This window comes from Pristiophorus japonicus, chromosome 17 (genome assembly GCF_044704955.1).
Source record: "Pristiophorus japonicus isolate sPriJap1 chromosome 17, sPriJap1.hap1, whole genome shotgun sequence".
NCBI lineage: Eukaryota > Metazoa > Chordata > Chondrichthyes > Pristiophoridae > Pristiophorus > Pristiophorus japonicus.
In genome coordinates this window covers 12,093,728-12,108,307 of record NC_091993.1, presented here as the reverse complement: position 1 = coordinate 12,108,307, position 14,580 = coordinate 12,093,728, and the positions used below count along the sequence as shown (strand labels likewise).

Below are 14,580 nucleotides of genomic sequence, written 5' to 3'. Positions count from 1 at the left end.
ACACAACTAATAGAAAACGAGAAATAATAAACAATGGAAACTTGTCAAGTTTGTTGACTCTTGCTGGTAATTGCATATTTAAAGTTCAGCATTGTGCAACAAAGACTGTAACTTAACAAAAACAAATTAAAAGGAAATGTAACAAATTAAAATTCTATTCCCGGGGGCGATGATGCACCCCAGGCCTTTCGATGCCCACTGTTCGCGGAAAACCCCTCATTCGATATATTGGCTGAGGTTTCTAGTGTGAGGGCGCAGACTGTACAGCGTTGTTTGTTAATAATCCAGTACATGGTTTGATTTCGTAAACTCTCTTGTTTATAGTTAATATTTCCATTGTAGCAAAAAAAATGGATGCTGGACTTATTTGTAGTACAATTTATTTTTAAAACAACGTTTTAAAGATTCCTGATTGTTGTCCCAAACGCGTTGCTTTTGTAAATGGCGTTATTGAAATTACTGTCTGGCAACAAAGTTTCTGTTTGCATTACGTTGGTTAGACTGCGTGAGCGGATTGACTGTCATTACAAAATCTAAAGGTGAAACTCTAAGCCACAAGTGACAGTAAATGATGAGTGAGTGAGTCATTTCCGAAGAGGAATGTGTTTGGTTGAAAGCATCGAGCTAAACTGTCACTGAACAAATAATATAAATCTACCCAGTATTAAAGGAAGAGGAGGCAAACGATGCATGATAAAAATATATACCAATATTGGACAAACTCTAAATTACACATGTTAGATTTTCCCTGAAATTTTGTTGAGTATTTCTTAGTCCGACTATGTGTGACCATATGTAAAACAGTACAATAGTGGTGTGCAGCAGGTGTGTTGGGTAAGCCGGGCCCCACAGGTCTGTTGACTTTGTGATTGTCACGTATGGAAGCAGCAATTGAATCTATTCACAATGACGGTGTCTGATGGTCACCTGTACATTGTCTCACAATGTAATCTGAGAACTGTTCATCCGTTTTGTTCAATTCCGGTAGTTCTTCGTTCCGATCGAAGTGGACAAGCATTATCATCATCATTGCATTTGTATAACTTGTGCAATTGGGAAATAAATTCAGCATTCTTTTAGTTAAAATGGCACAATGTCAACACATTTTTTGTCTTGTAACACTCCTGTGAAGCACCTTGGAACGTTTTACGACTTTAAAGGTGCTATATAAATATAAGTTGTTGTTGTATAGTTTCTGATTTAATGGCGTTGCATTTTTCTAAGACTGTCATTAGTTTTAACAGAGCAAAAAACATTTTGTTTTCCCATCCAACACCATTAAATTTTTCAATTTTAATAGGAGTTGGAGGCAAATGCTCTTATGTAGAGCCATTTAGATGGACTGCAGTTCATCATCTAGTACTTTGCCCATGTCCCAAATTTCAGTCTGTTCAGGCAAATGCTTGTATCTCTTGGATACATTTAAGGGGAGGCTAAATAGGTACTTGAGGGAGAAAGAAATCGGATATGCTGATAAGGTTAGATGGTAGGTGCCCATGTGGAGCATTAACATAAACATAGACCATTTGGGCTGAACAGCCAGTTTCTAAGCTGTAAACTCTCTGTAATTCTTGGGTACATAACATAAGAGATAGGATCAGAAGTAGGCCATTAGGGCCTTCAAGCCTGCTCTGCCATTCATCAAGTTCATGGCATTTCTTCTATCTCAACACCTTCCTGCACTGTCCCCATATTCCTTGATTCCCCTGGAGTCCAAAGATCTATTGATCTCTGTCTTGAATATACGCAATGACAGAGATCCACAGCCCTCTGGGGTAGAGAATTCCAAAGATTCACCACCCTCTGAGTGAAGAAATGTCTTCTCTTCTCAGTCCTAAATGGCCAACTTATTTGTTCTGAGACTGTAACATCTAGTTCTAGACTCCCCAGCCAAGGCAGACAGCCTCCCACCATTTACCCTGTCGAACTCAATAAGAATTTTATACGTTTCAATGAGATCACTTCTTGGTATTTGAATCTCTAGGGAATATAGCCCTACTCTACTCAATCTCTTCTAATGGGACAAACCCCCATCCCAAGAACCTTTATTACACTCCCTCTAAGACAAGTATATCCTTCCTTGGGTAAGGAGACCAAAACTGTACACAGTACTCCAGGTGTGGTCTCACCAAAGCCCTATGTAGTTGCAGTAAGACTTATACTCCAATCCCTTTGTAATAAAGGCTAACCTGCCATTTGCTTTCCTAATTGCTTTCTGCACCTGCATGTTAACTTTCTGTAATGTGTGTACAAGGACATCCAGGTTCCTCTGAATACCAACATTTCCCAATCCCACACTATTTAAATAAAATATATTCTGCTTTTCTATTTTTCCTACCAAAGTGGATAACTTCACATTTCTCCACATTATATCCCATCTGCTATGTTGTTGGCCACTCACTTAGCCTGTCTATATCCCTTTGCATCCTCACAATTTACTTTTCCACCTAGCTTTTATCATCAGCAAACTTGGATTTCAAAATTCTCATCCTTGTTTTCAAATCCCTCCATGGCCTCGCCCCTCCATATCTCTGTAATCTCCTCCAGCCTCACAACTCCCCTGAGGTGTCTGCGCTCCTCTAATTCTGCCCTCTTGAGCATCCCTGATTATAATCACTCAAGCATTGGTGGCCCTAAGCTCTGAAATTTGCTGCCTAAACCTCTCCGCCTCTCTACTTTTCTTTCCTCCTTTAAGATGCTCCTTAAAACCTACCTCTTTGACCAAGCTTTTGCTCATCTGCCCTAATTTCTGAATGTGGCTCAGTGTTTTTGTCGTCTTATACTCCTGTGAAGCACCTTGGGACGTTTTACTACGTTAAAGGCACTATATAAATAAAATCTTGTTGTTGTATTACACTCAGTCCTCTCATCTAAAGTCATTGATACAGATTGTAAATAGCTGAGGCCCAAGCACTGATCCTTGCAGTATCCCACTAATTACAGCCTGCCAACCTGAAAATGTACCCATTTATTCCTAGTCTCTTTTCTGTCCGTCAACCAATCTCAATCTATGCGAATATATTGCCCCCAATCCCATGAGCCCTAAATTTGTGCGGCACCTTATCAAATGCATAGAACTAAAACAACTCGTATTGTATTTAAACACCTTTTCAGATTTGATTTTCAGGGATACTTTATCATTTCCTCTTTACTGAATTGTTCTACCTACCTATAAAGGCAAATGGTTACAATTATATTTACAGACAGTCTGTCAGAACTGCATTATCTGTGATTCAAGTCTGTGCACTAAGACTACTAAAGGTAATTGTTTTAGACCCATTCAACAAGACATAGAAAGTAGCCCTGCGACAGTTAAGTGTAAAACAAAACCCTCGAGTACATGTTAATTTAATTTAAAATGGAACTCTGTACACTCGCTGTTTCTGTAAGAGGGCCAATGTATGTGGCGTCATGGTTAGCTAAAGTAATAAGTCATTCCAAACAGTTTTAGGGAGCAGTCAAGTGACTGGTGATGCAGTGCTTTAGTGCTCCATCATGCTCTACCCCAGAGTAGCTGGATGTGAGTGTGCAACTGTGTTTCCAAACACTGTTGATTCCTGATATCAGCTATGCAATGAAATAGACAGCACTTGCTAAGCAGTTTCTTACTGGGAGGGAGAGAAAAAAATGCTGGGGAGAGGTCGGTCAAAAGATTCAGACCATCCAGATAGATAGCTGCAACATCTGAGATCAGCCATGATCTTATTGAATGGCGGGGCCAAATGGCCTACTCCTGCTCCTATTTCTTATGAGAACTGGAAGTAGTCACCTGCCCATCTTTATTTCCAAACAAAAGTATAAGGCGTAGAGAAACCTGTGCATAGTAACTTTAAAAATAGAGACAAAATTGCTTCCTCGTTGGCTCAGAAAATTTAGCCAGTGAGTTGCTGAGCAAGATCCCGGTTACCCTTCCCAGTCTGATCTCAGTTGGTGTGCTGGAAGCAATGCTGTTGGGTGGATCCTGCTCCTGATTGCCATAGAATGACCTGTGCTGGAAGTGGAGATGTATGGACATTGGGTGAGGATAGGATCGGGTTTGGCTGTGACGTACAGCAGGATGTATATTTAAGAGAGAGATATACATTTCTAGACACAAAAGGCATCAAGGGGTATGGGGGAAAAGCGGGAATATGGTGTTGAGATAGAGGATCAGCCATGATCATATTGAATGGCGGTGCAGGCTCGAAGGGCCGAATGGCCTACTACTGCTCCTATTTTCTATGTACGTTCCTACAGTTGAAGAGCTTGCCAGTGCTCACTGTCCAGACTCGCACTTGAATAATACTATTTGGGTGAGATACTGGAGGGCAGCTAGTGGCTGTGGAATTGTACCGCGGCCAAGAATGTATGCCTTCAATAGAAATGGGGAAAAATTGTTTAACAAACAACAAAATGCTCTGAAATACTCCTATCCTCACATATTTTTTTAACGTAAAGTAATGTGCACTCTTGGAGATCTTGTCCTCTTGTTTATTGCAGATTGGCCATAAAGTTTTTAAAAATTTGATGGTACTGCAAAAAAAATCCTGATTACATCTGATCTCGCTTAAAATCAGTTTCGTGTAGGAGTGGCTATGTACTAGTTGTGATCATTTGTGAATGAAGACTGTTTAAGGGACTTTTTTTCCTCTCAAACTTATTCTTGTTTATTTTATGCAGACATGTATAAATGCGCTGTGTATTGTGGTACTAAGCTGTGCAGACCTGAGATCCCGTGTATGACCTGCAGACTATGCTGAGGTGGTCTTTGTCCAGGTGCAGTTGGCGTCAGTGTCTCCTGGTTAGAGGGAGCAAGTTGTCCAGAATTTTTGCTCTGTTTTGAGCTTGTAATGAGTATCCAGAAAGATAGTCTACACTTCTTTATGCTTTAAAAACCTGCAGACTATTTTACCCTCACAAACTGCCCTAACCAATTATTAAAAATGAAATAATAAATAGATGGGGTGTATTGCATTTATAAATGCATTGCGAGGGGGAAAAACTCTTTGTTATTTAGTGCAGCACTGAACATGGCTTGGATAGGAAAAAAGATGAAAGTAACTATTTCCACTGGTTAAAGACTTTCTGCTCATTAATTTCAAAGAGAGATTCACTCGTCATTCATCGCACTCAACTTAGCTGTGCACAGAAAAGCTGCTGCATTCACCTTCATAGAGAAAGAACTTGTATTTATTTAGAGCCTTCTGCAGCCTCAGGACATCGCAAAACACATTACAGCCAGTGTAGTCACTGTTGTAATGTAGGCCGACGTTACAGTAGTGTCAGTGCGTAACAATAATAACTACTTCAAAGCAAGTAATTAATTGTATGTGACGCACCTTGGATAACTTCTAAGATATATAATCAGGTGCTATATAAATGCAAGCTCACTTACTTTTATCTTTCCTTTTACCTTTTTGCTTGCTTTAATCAGTCATTCTTGCACATTAAGGAAAAAATAACATTTGCACTTATATAGCAACTTTCATGTCAAAATGTCTCAAACCACTTTATGCTGGCTTGAAATGCACTGACCATTACGTGTGCTGATGAAACCACCATTCTTCACTAGCAAGATCCCTAAAAGTGACCCTGAAATTATTTTTTTGTCGTAGTTTTGGATGAAGGAGCAAAATTGGCCAAAACACCAAGAGAATTCAAAGTAGTTCTTCAAATAGTGGCATGGGAATTTTAAAGCCCAGCTGTATTAACTTCTCGTCTGAAGGACCGAACCTTTGACAATGTAACACTGCCCCAGTACTGCACTGGAGTTATTAGCTCGAGCTCTGATGTGCAACAGAAACCAGTAACCTTCTGACCTGACCCGGAGGGAAGAGGGCTACCAGCTGAGCTAAATAGACACAAATTAACTTCAATTTAAATTAAAAACTGTATCTCTTTTAAAAAAAAAAATTCCACATCAGGCATCAGCACTGAAAATTTATCTAAATTGGTGCCCTTTTCTGCTGTCTGGGACAACAGACAATGGCATCAGTCATAGGCCTCATCCACCAGATGCAAAGTAGTAGGTCAGTATGACCGCATCTGTTTCACATTAGGAACAGGCCTTTCCAGGGTGCATGTGCCGTAGTCTCACAGTGGAAGAGTCTGCTCTTCATTTGCAGTCTGTGTAATAGGCTGGGCCCGACGAGGATGATCGTAACAGTCGAAGTAGCAGACTACAGTCTTATCACTAAGAACAGAAGAGTAGCAGTAGTGGGCTCCCTCTGAATTACTGTCAGCTGCACTTATCACCATTTATTTTGCTGCTGTAATCATTTTAGCTGCTTTATACACACATACGCGGTCAGGGCAGCATTCAGCCTGTGAACAAAAATAACTTGCCTACTGTTTAGCACAATATGGCCTCACTTTATTGGCAGTGTTCACTTGAACGATTGAACAGGCTGCATTCACCATTTTTATTATTTGTTTAACTAAATGTCTTCCTGAATGAATGACTGTGCGTCACATTGCCGTTACAGTTTACTCTATGATGCATTAATAAAATGAGACCTACACAATACGATTACTATTTTATGACTTCCTATTAAATTTCCACCGTTACAGAAAGCCTTTACTTACTGTTAATTGCCAATAATTAAATAAGTTATCAATAAGGCACATTTTTTTAAAAAATGAGCTAAGGTATCAGCCAGAGACTTGAGCTCATAATCCCGGCTGATATGACAGCGAAGTCGTTTTTTACAATTTTTTTTTTTAGATTTCTCCTGGGGGGCAGGAGGAACCGGAGGGGTCCGCTAGGCACTACGAGGAAAGCTTAGGCATCCTGTGCCGCAGTACCTCTCCTCTGAATCTCCTCTCCGGGATTTACCCGAGTGCCGAGGGACCGTTTCTTCGGTCCCTGGCAGAGGCCTCCTGCGGTTTGACATTGTGCCTCCACTGTTTCTGGCGGGAGACTGACTGAGGCTGTGCAGATGAGGCCTGGGCGTTAAACTCGCCCAGCCTTGCACTGCCAAGGTCTGCCTGCCCCAAGCTTCCCGCCCCGAGTTAAAATAGGCTCTACAGTTTCTTAAATGACAGTGCTTTGTATATTTTTACTGAACCCATAATTCAGGAAAGATTCTTCCTCCTTGTGGTTTTATTTAGAAATGTTTTAATGCTGTTTAGAATCACTGTCTTAGTTTATTTGGAAAATATGCTGTCAACGAGTGCTAACATTTTAAAATTTGGGGCTAACCCAGTGCGATAGCTCACTTTGAATTATATGTGGAAACCAAATGTTAATCTTAAAAGGATGAAATGTGCAGGCATCAATGTGGAAAGCTTGTATCATTGATCTGCCTCAGTATCATACATTACCTGGTCACTTACAGCATAGCTTGCTGCAGAGTGAATCATTTTATAGAAGGATAGAGTCTCGCTCAGCAAGCACAGTTGTTTGCACAGCATTACCAGAGCAAACACTGTGGATTTATCCTACATAAAGAGTCAGCATTTTTCATACAACAGCAACTTATTTATAGAGTGCCTTTCATGTAAGGAATGCCCCCAGTGTGCTTCACAAAGGGAAATAAGGCATACAGCAATAGAAACAGACTTGGGGGAAATGACTAAAGACATGACCAAAAAGAGAGATTTTGAGAAGGTTTGTAAAGGTAGGGATCGAGGTAGCAAAGCAGAGGGTTGGGGGAGAGAGTTTCATAGTAGGGCTGAAATTGCTGAAGACGCTATCGTTGGTGGTGGAGTGGGGAAAGGGAGATTCCAGCTGGCCAGCGCTGGCGGGCATGGGCTGGGATATGGGGCTGGAGGTAAAGTGAGGAAATGCCATGGAGGGATTTGTAAACAAAGGCACAGAATTCAGTGGATTGGGGAGCCAGTGGCGGTCAGCAAGGATGAGTGAGTGGGGGCAGACAAATATTGAACAAATTGTAGTTTAATTGGGGGGGGGGGGATTAGATATTGGAACTGGAAGTTCTTGATACTGATACTAGATGCCTAAATTGGAAAATGTTCCTTTTGCTAGGCCAAACATCGCACACTTGGACAATTATTAAAATTCACCTAATCCTTTTTCAAATAAAAATTGTTTTGAAGCTACAGTGATCTATAAACAAAATTAATTTAGTGATATTAAAGTACTTACCGATGGAACAGTACAGTAAAATATTCTGTTTTTAGTTGAGTTTTTCTTTTAATTATGGGTGTTCTAAAGAGATCTTTGATGTGAAAACCTATTTTGTGTGTTTATTGCAAGTTATAAACCAAGGGACATAATCGTGCTCACTCGTGTGGAACTTACTGAATTCACCTTTCATCACTAACTGACAAATCTCTTGTTAATATGTAACGTATGCAGTTATAAATACTGAGTGGTCCAATCCCATTTATGGTCTAGTTTTCCTACTTGTTTGTCTTTATTTTGCCTGGAAAATTACAAATGGCAACAGCTGGACAGGGGCCATGGCAGGCTTGGTGATGAAAGCACTGCCTGCTGTAACACTGAGCCATACAGGTGGGTCCCAGCTTTGATCGCTGGTCTCTGTTGCGATGGCGATAGTGCTCCAGGTGTTCCGTGGGGGATGTGGTAAGAAATCAGCTGTACAGTGACCAAAAGGCATAACTATGTATATCTTGGGTGAAGAGCGGGTTGGGCTCAACTCTGGTGTCCAGCTGATCCTTGTTGTTCAGACAAAATCACTATTTTGTGCACCAGTTATGCTGGCACCTATAATACTGTGCCTAGCATTGAATGAATTACTTCTAGACAGGAGGAAAGATAACTGGGTGAGGGGGTGCGAAAATAATAAAAGGCTTAAGTATATTGTAAGAATAATGACATACATAACTAAGGCAATGAATTCATTGAATTGCCTCTCGTGCTAATAGATTTTTGTACGAAGCTCTCCAAAATATCGGGTGATGATTTATTGCAAATTGCTTTAGTAGTATAGCGGGATCGCTAGTTGGTATCCTGATCTTATTCTGAAGGTAACAATAATGCGAGGGTTCATTAATGTTCCTTTTTAACTGAAGGAAGGTGTTGGAGCATTTACAGAAAACCCACCAGCAACATCTGGACACGTACAACAACATTGCAAACCACTGGTACTTGGCAGTAAAAGTGCTAGTAAAACATGTATTTATTGAGGACTTGCGCCTAGTGCATGCTTATCACTTTTCAGATGTCATGCTCCTAAAATGTTACAAATAAAGATTTAAGGCTGTCATTTCCTGCTGCTTTTTCTATCCTCGCCTCTCCCTAAAAACAGGAGCCAAAGAAATGCAAGCAGCTGACAATCTACAGAAGGTTCCCTCAACAATTAGCCTGTAGGAGATCAGAATATGCCCATTTAGGCCATTGTCACACAGGCAGTACCTGAGGAGAGGCCTTAAAGGAACAGGATGTGTTGTGGTGCATTCATCTCACCAATACTCAACTTGCACCAAGTCCCGCTCACCCATCATCCCTGTGCTCGCTGACCTACGTTGGCTCCCGGTTAAGCAACACCTAGATTTCAAAATTCTCATCCTTGTTTTAAAATCCCTCCGTGGCCTCACTCCTCCCTGTCTCTGTAATGTCTGCCCTCACCCCCCACCGCCCCCTGAGACGTCTGCGCTCCTCTAATTCTGCCCCCTTGAGCATCCCTGATTATAATTGCTCAACCGTTGGTGGCCGTGCCTTCTGTTGCCTCGGCCCTAAGCTCTAGAATTCCCTGCCTAAACGCTCCGCCTCTCTACCTCTCTTTCCTCCTTTTAAGATGCTCCTTAAAACCTACCTCTTTGACCAAGGTTTTTGTCACCTGCGCTAATTTCTCCTCCTGTGGCTCGGTGTCAAAATGTTTTGGTTTATAATACTCCTGTGAAGCACCTTGGGACGCTTCACTATGTTAAAGGTGCTATATAAATACAAGTTGTAGTTGAATGTGAATTGGGTGTCAAGTCCTGAACGGAATCTGAAGCGAGGAAGAGTGAGACTCCCTCCTCTTCAATCTGAATGCAGATTCAAGCTGCATTTACACAATAACTGCAGTATGGATGCAAAGTGACACCACTTCATACCAATCCTACACTTTCATCATCATCATCGGCAGTCCCTCGGAATCGAGGAAGACTTGCTTCCACTCTAAAAATGAATCCTTAGGTGGCTGAGCAGTCCAATACGAGAACCACAGTCCCTGTCACAGGTGGGACAGATAGTCGTTGAGGGAACGGGAGGGTGGGACAGGTTTGCCGCACGCTCTTTCCGCTGCCTGCGCTTGATTTCTGCACGCTCTCGGCGACAAGACTCGAGGTGCTCAGCGCCCTCCCGGATGCACTTCTTCCACTTAGGGTGGTCTTTGGCCAGGGACTCCCCGGTGTCAGTGGGGATGTTGCACTTTATCAGGGAGGCTTTTGAGGGTGTCCTTGTAACGTTTCCTCTGCCCGCCTTTGGCTTGTTTGCCGTGAAGGAGTTCCGAGTAGAGCACTTGCTTTATAGTGTGACTGTACCCCCACACACAAAGCTTGATCTCGGCCCCTAACCATCACAGCCATCCCCCAAAAGCCAGGCTATCCATGAGCAATGCCACGGGAGATCAGCTGGCCTTGTTGCTTGCATTTATGATAAAAATGTAACTGTGAAGGCACTTTTAATATAATGACGCATTTACTCAGCTCATTATCTTTGTACAAGGCCATCATTACGGCAATGCTGCCCAAACAATTGTGTCTGCTCAACAGAGACACAGGCGGGGAACTTCAACTACTGGCGATGGGCACACCACCAATTTCGCCAAGTTGAGGCCGAAGTTGATAGTCACCTCGCCCACTTTGTCTCATTTTCAACAATGTAAGTAATTCATGGGGGTAATGTATAGATGTATGCCGGTATTCTCGCACTGGAGGTAGCCCTGGTACTCTGTTTGCATGACCAAAGCATGTTGCCTTGTATGATTTTGAGCACAAAATATTTCATCAGGGAAACTTTAAAACTGTTTTATTGTTATTGTTGGGCCGGCCTTGGTTCAGTGGGTAGCTCTCGTGCATCTGAGTCAGAAGGCTGTGGGTTCAAGTCCCACTCCAGAGACTTGAGCACACAATCTAAGCTGACACTGCAGTGCAGTGCTGAGGGAGTGCTGCACTGTCGGAGGTGCCGTCTTTCGGATGAGACGTTAAACCAAGGCCTCGGATGGACGTAAAATATCCCGTGGCAGTATTTCAAGGAAGAGTAGGGGAGTTATCCCCAGTGTCCTGGTCAATATTTATCCCTCAACTAACATCACTAAAACAAATTATCTGGTCATTATCCCATTGCTGTTTGTGGGAACTTACTGTGCGCAAATTGGCTGCCACGTTTTCTGCATTACAACAGTGACAACACTGGGAAAAAGTTTTAAAATTACTATAAAGTGCTCTAGGACATCCTGAGGTTCTGGAAGGCACTATATAAATGCTAGTCTTTTTTCGTTCTTAAACTACTTGATTATGTTTAAAGAATAATATATACAGACTTTGAATTTTTATTGCCATTAATCTGTCAGTTATGATTCGTGAATTTTAGAAATGCATATATTCACAGATTCTGGATAAACTGATGCAATATATATGAGCGAGAGCTTTTGATCTTAATATATCAGTCCTGGCGAATAGAATATTTTTTGGGCCTAGTGTACGCTCAGATGTTTTCAGATACAATGTGCGTTAGATGCAAAGTAGTGAGGGTGCTCTACTTCATCAATATGACACATTTTTATTGTACACACCAAGCATCATTCGTAGGTGTCAGCCTTGGCTCAGTGGGTAGTATTTTTGCCTCTTGGGTCATAAAGTTGTGGGTTCAAGACCCACTTCAGAGACTTGAGCACACAATCTAGGATGATACTTCAGTGTAGTCCTGAGGGAGTGTTGCACTGTCGAAGGTATTGTCTTTCAGATCAGAGGATAAACCCAATCTTCCCTCTTGGGTGGATGCAAAAAAAAAAAATTCTATGGCACTAGCAGGAGCGCGCTCTCCAGTGTCCTGGCCAATATTTCATCTTCATAGGCAGTCCCTCTGAATCAAGGAAGACTTGCTTCCACTTCTAAATGTAGTATCTCCAAATTTGCGGATGACACTAAGTTGGTTGGCAGTGTGAGCTGCAAGGAGGATTCTATGAGGCTGCAGAGCGACTTGGATAGGTTAGGTGAGTGGGCAAATGCATGGCAGATGAAGTATAATGTGGATAAATGTGAGGTTATCCACTTTGGTGGTAAAAACAGAGAGACAGACTATTATCTGAATGGTGACAGATTAAGAAAAGGAGAGGTGCAACGAGACCTGGGTGTCATGGTACATCAGTCATTGAAGGTTGGCATGCAGGTACAGCAGGCGGTTAAGAAAGCAAATGGCATGTTGGCCTTCATAGCGAGGGGATTTGAGTACAAGGGCAGGGAGGTGTTGCTACAATTGTACAGGGCCTTGGTGAGGCCACACCTGGAGTATTGTGTACAGTTTTGGTCTCCTAACCTGAGGAAGGACATTCTTGCTATTGAGGGAGTGCAGCGAAGGTTCACCAGACTGATTCCCGGGATGGCGGGACTGACCTATCAAGAAAGACTGGATCAACTGGGCTTGTATTCACTGGAGTTCAGAAGAATGAGAGGGGACCTCATAGAAACGTTTAAAATTCTGACGGGGTTAGACAGGTTAGATGCAGGAAGAATGTTCCCAATGTTGGGGAAGTCCAGAACCAGGGGACACAGTCTAAGGATAAGGGGTAAGCCATTTAGGACTGAGATGAGGAGGAATTTCTTCACCCAGAGAGTGGTGAACCTGTGGAATTCTCTACCACAGAAAGTTGTTGAGGCCAATTCACTAAATATATTCAAAAAGGAGTTAGATGAAGTCCTTACTACTAGGGGAATCAAGGGGTATGGTGAGAAAGCAGGAATGGGGTACTGAAGTTGCATGTTCAGCCATGAACTCATTGAATGGCGGTGCAGGCTAGAAGGGCCGAATGGCCTACTCCTGCACCTATTTTCTATGTTTCTATGTTTCTATGTTTCTAAAGTGAGTCCTTTAGTGGCTGAACAGTCCAATACGAGAGCCACAGACCCTGTCACAGGTGGGACAGACATTCGTCGGGGGAAGGGAGGAGTGGCACTGGTTTACCACACGCTCCTTCTGCTGCCTGCGCCTGACCTCTTCACGCTTGCGGCATTGAGATTTGAGGAGCTCAACGCCCTCCCAGGTGCACTTTCTCCACGTAGGGCGGTCTTTGGCCAGAGACTCCCAGGTGTCAGTGGTGATGTCGTACTTCACCAGGGAGGCTTTGAGGGTGTCCCTGTAATGTTTCCACTGCCCACCTTTGGCTCATTTGCTGTGAAGGAGCTCCGCATTGAGCAATTGCTTAGGGAGTCTCGTGTCTGGCATGCGAACTATGTGGCCTTATTTATCCCTCCGTCAACATCACTAATACAAATTATCTGGTCATTATCACATTGCTGTTTATGGTAGCTTGCTGTGCGCAAATTGGCTGCTGCTTTTTCCAAATCACAACTTAGTATTTCATCAGCTGTAAAGCACTTTGAGACTTCCTGAAATTGTGAATGGCGCTATATAAATGAACCCTCTTTCTTTTTCTGGACTCTCTGACGTCAAATTCCTGGTGATTTTGGCAGTGGGCTTTCACCCATTAGGATCAGGCTGCCAAAATTCCTCTATACTAGAGAGACTTAGAATCATTCTCGGCGGGAGACAGAGAAGGTTTTTAACCTATCTATTGGTCTGTATTCAAGTCCACTCCCTGAGGTGAGCATATAGTGTTTTATTTTGCACTTCACAGTAGCATGAACATTAGATTTTAATCATTACTTTTATGAGACTTGCAAGCTTTAATGAATTCCACAACATATTGCGGTGCACATTTATGTCTGAATGCTTAATCCCCACCATGTTGCACTAGTCTGTATTTTTGGGGCGAAGGGTTAAGATTGCTGTTTGTGCTGCAGTAATCAGACACTCCCTGTAAATCATAATTGAACTGTCTCTTCGTGCCTATTATCTGCTTGATTTAGTAACTATGTTTTACAGTGATTATTGCAAATGTAAAACAAATGTATTTTTTGTGGCTGTGTAGAAGATTACAATCACCAGATGAAATACTGGAGGAACCATCCTGGAGAACTGTTGGCGTTTACTTGTCTGGAGCCTAGAGGAAACAGTTCTATAAATAGAAAGCTAAGATTGATAAAAGAAATGTGAAGGAAGATGAATACGTTCTTCGTAAAAGATATCAGAGCAGAAATCCCAGTCTCCCGGGTCCGTACGGAAGGCACAATGCACGATGCTGAAAACCGTCTTTTCCGGGCTTGACAGATCTTCCATATCTCGGCAGCCAGGACATTTGCAAGGGCAAGATTGTGGGATTACCCATACCTTGCCCAGCAAATGTCCTCAAAACGCTTGTGCCTGATAAAAGCAGGCGCATAGCCTATTTTTACAGGTGTAAGAGTTTTAAAACACACACAAAACATAAAAAATTACATTTAAAAAGAACACTTTATTTTTTAAAACCCTGCCCACTACGTTAAATTTATTTTAAAGCATAATTTAAAAAACTTTATAAAAAATCGGAAAAATATTGTTTTTTAATAATACATAAATAACTTTAATTTAAA

The 14,580-nt window shown here is 42.1% G+C and overlaps 1 protein-coding gene across 3 annotated transcripts in view; it reads left to right on the top strand.

Annotated features, from left to right (window-relative positions):
- Positions 1-14,580, top strand: part of myo1ea (myosin IEa) — a 160,929-nt gene that overhangs the window by 718 nt on the left and 145,631 nt on the right. The gene's annotated exons all lie outside the window — the stretch shown is intronic.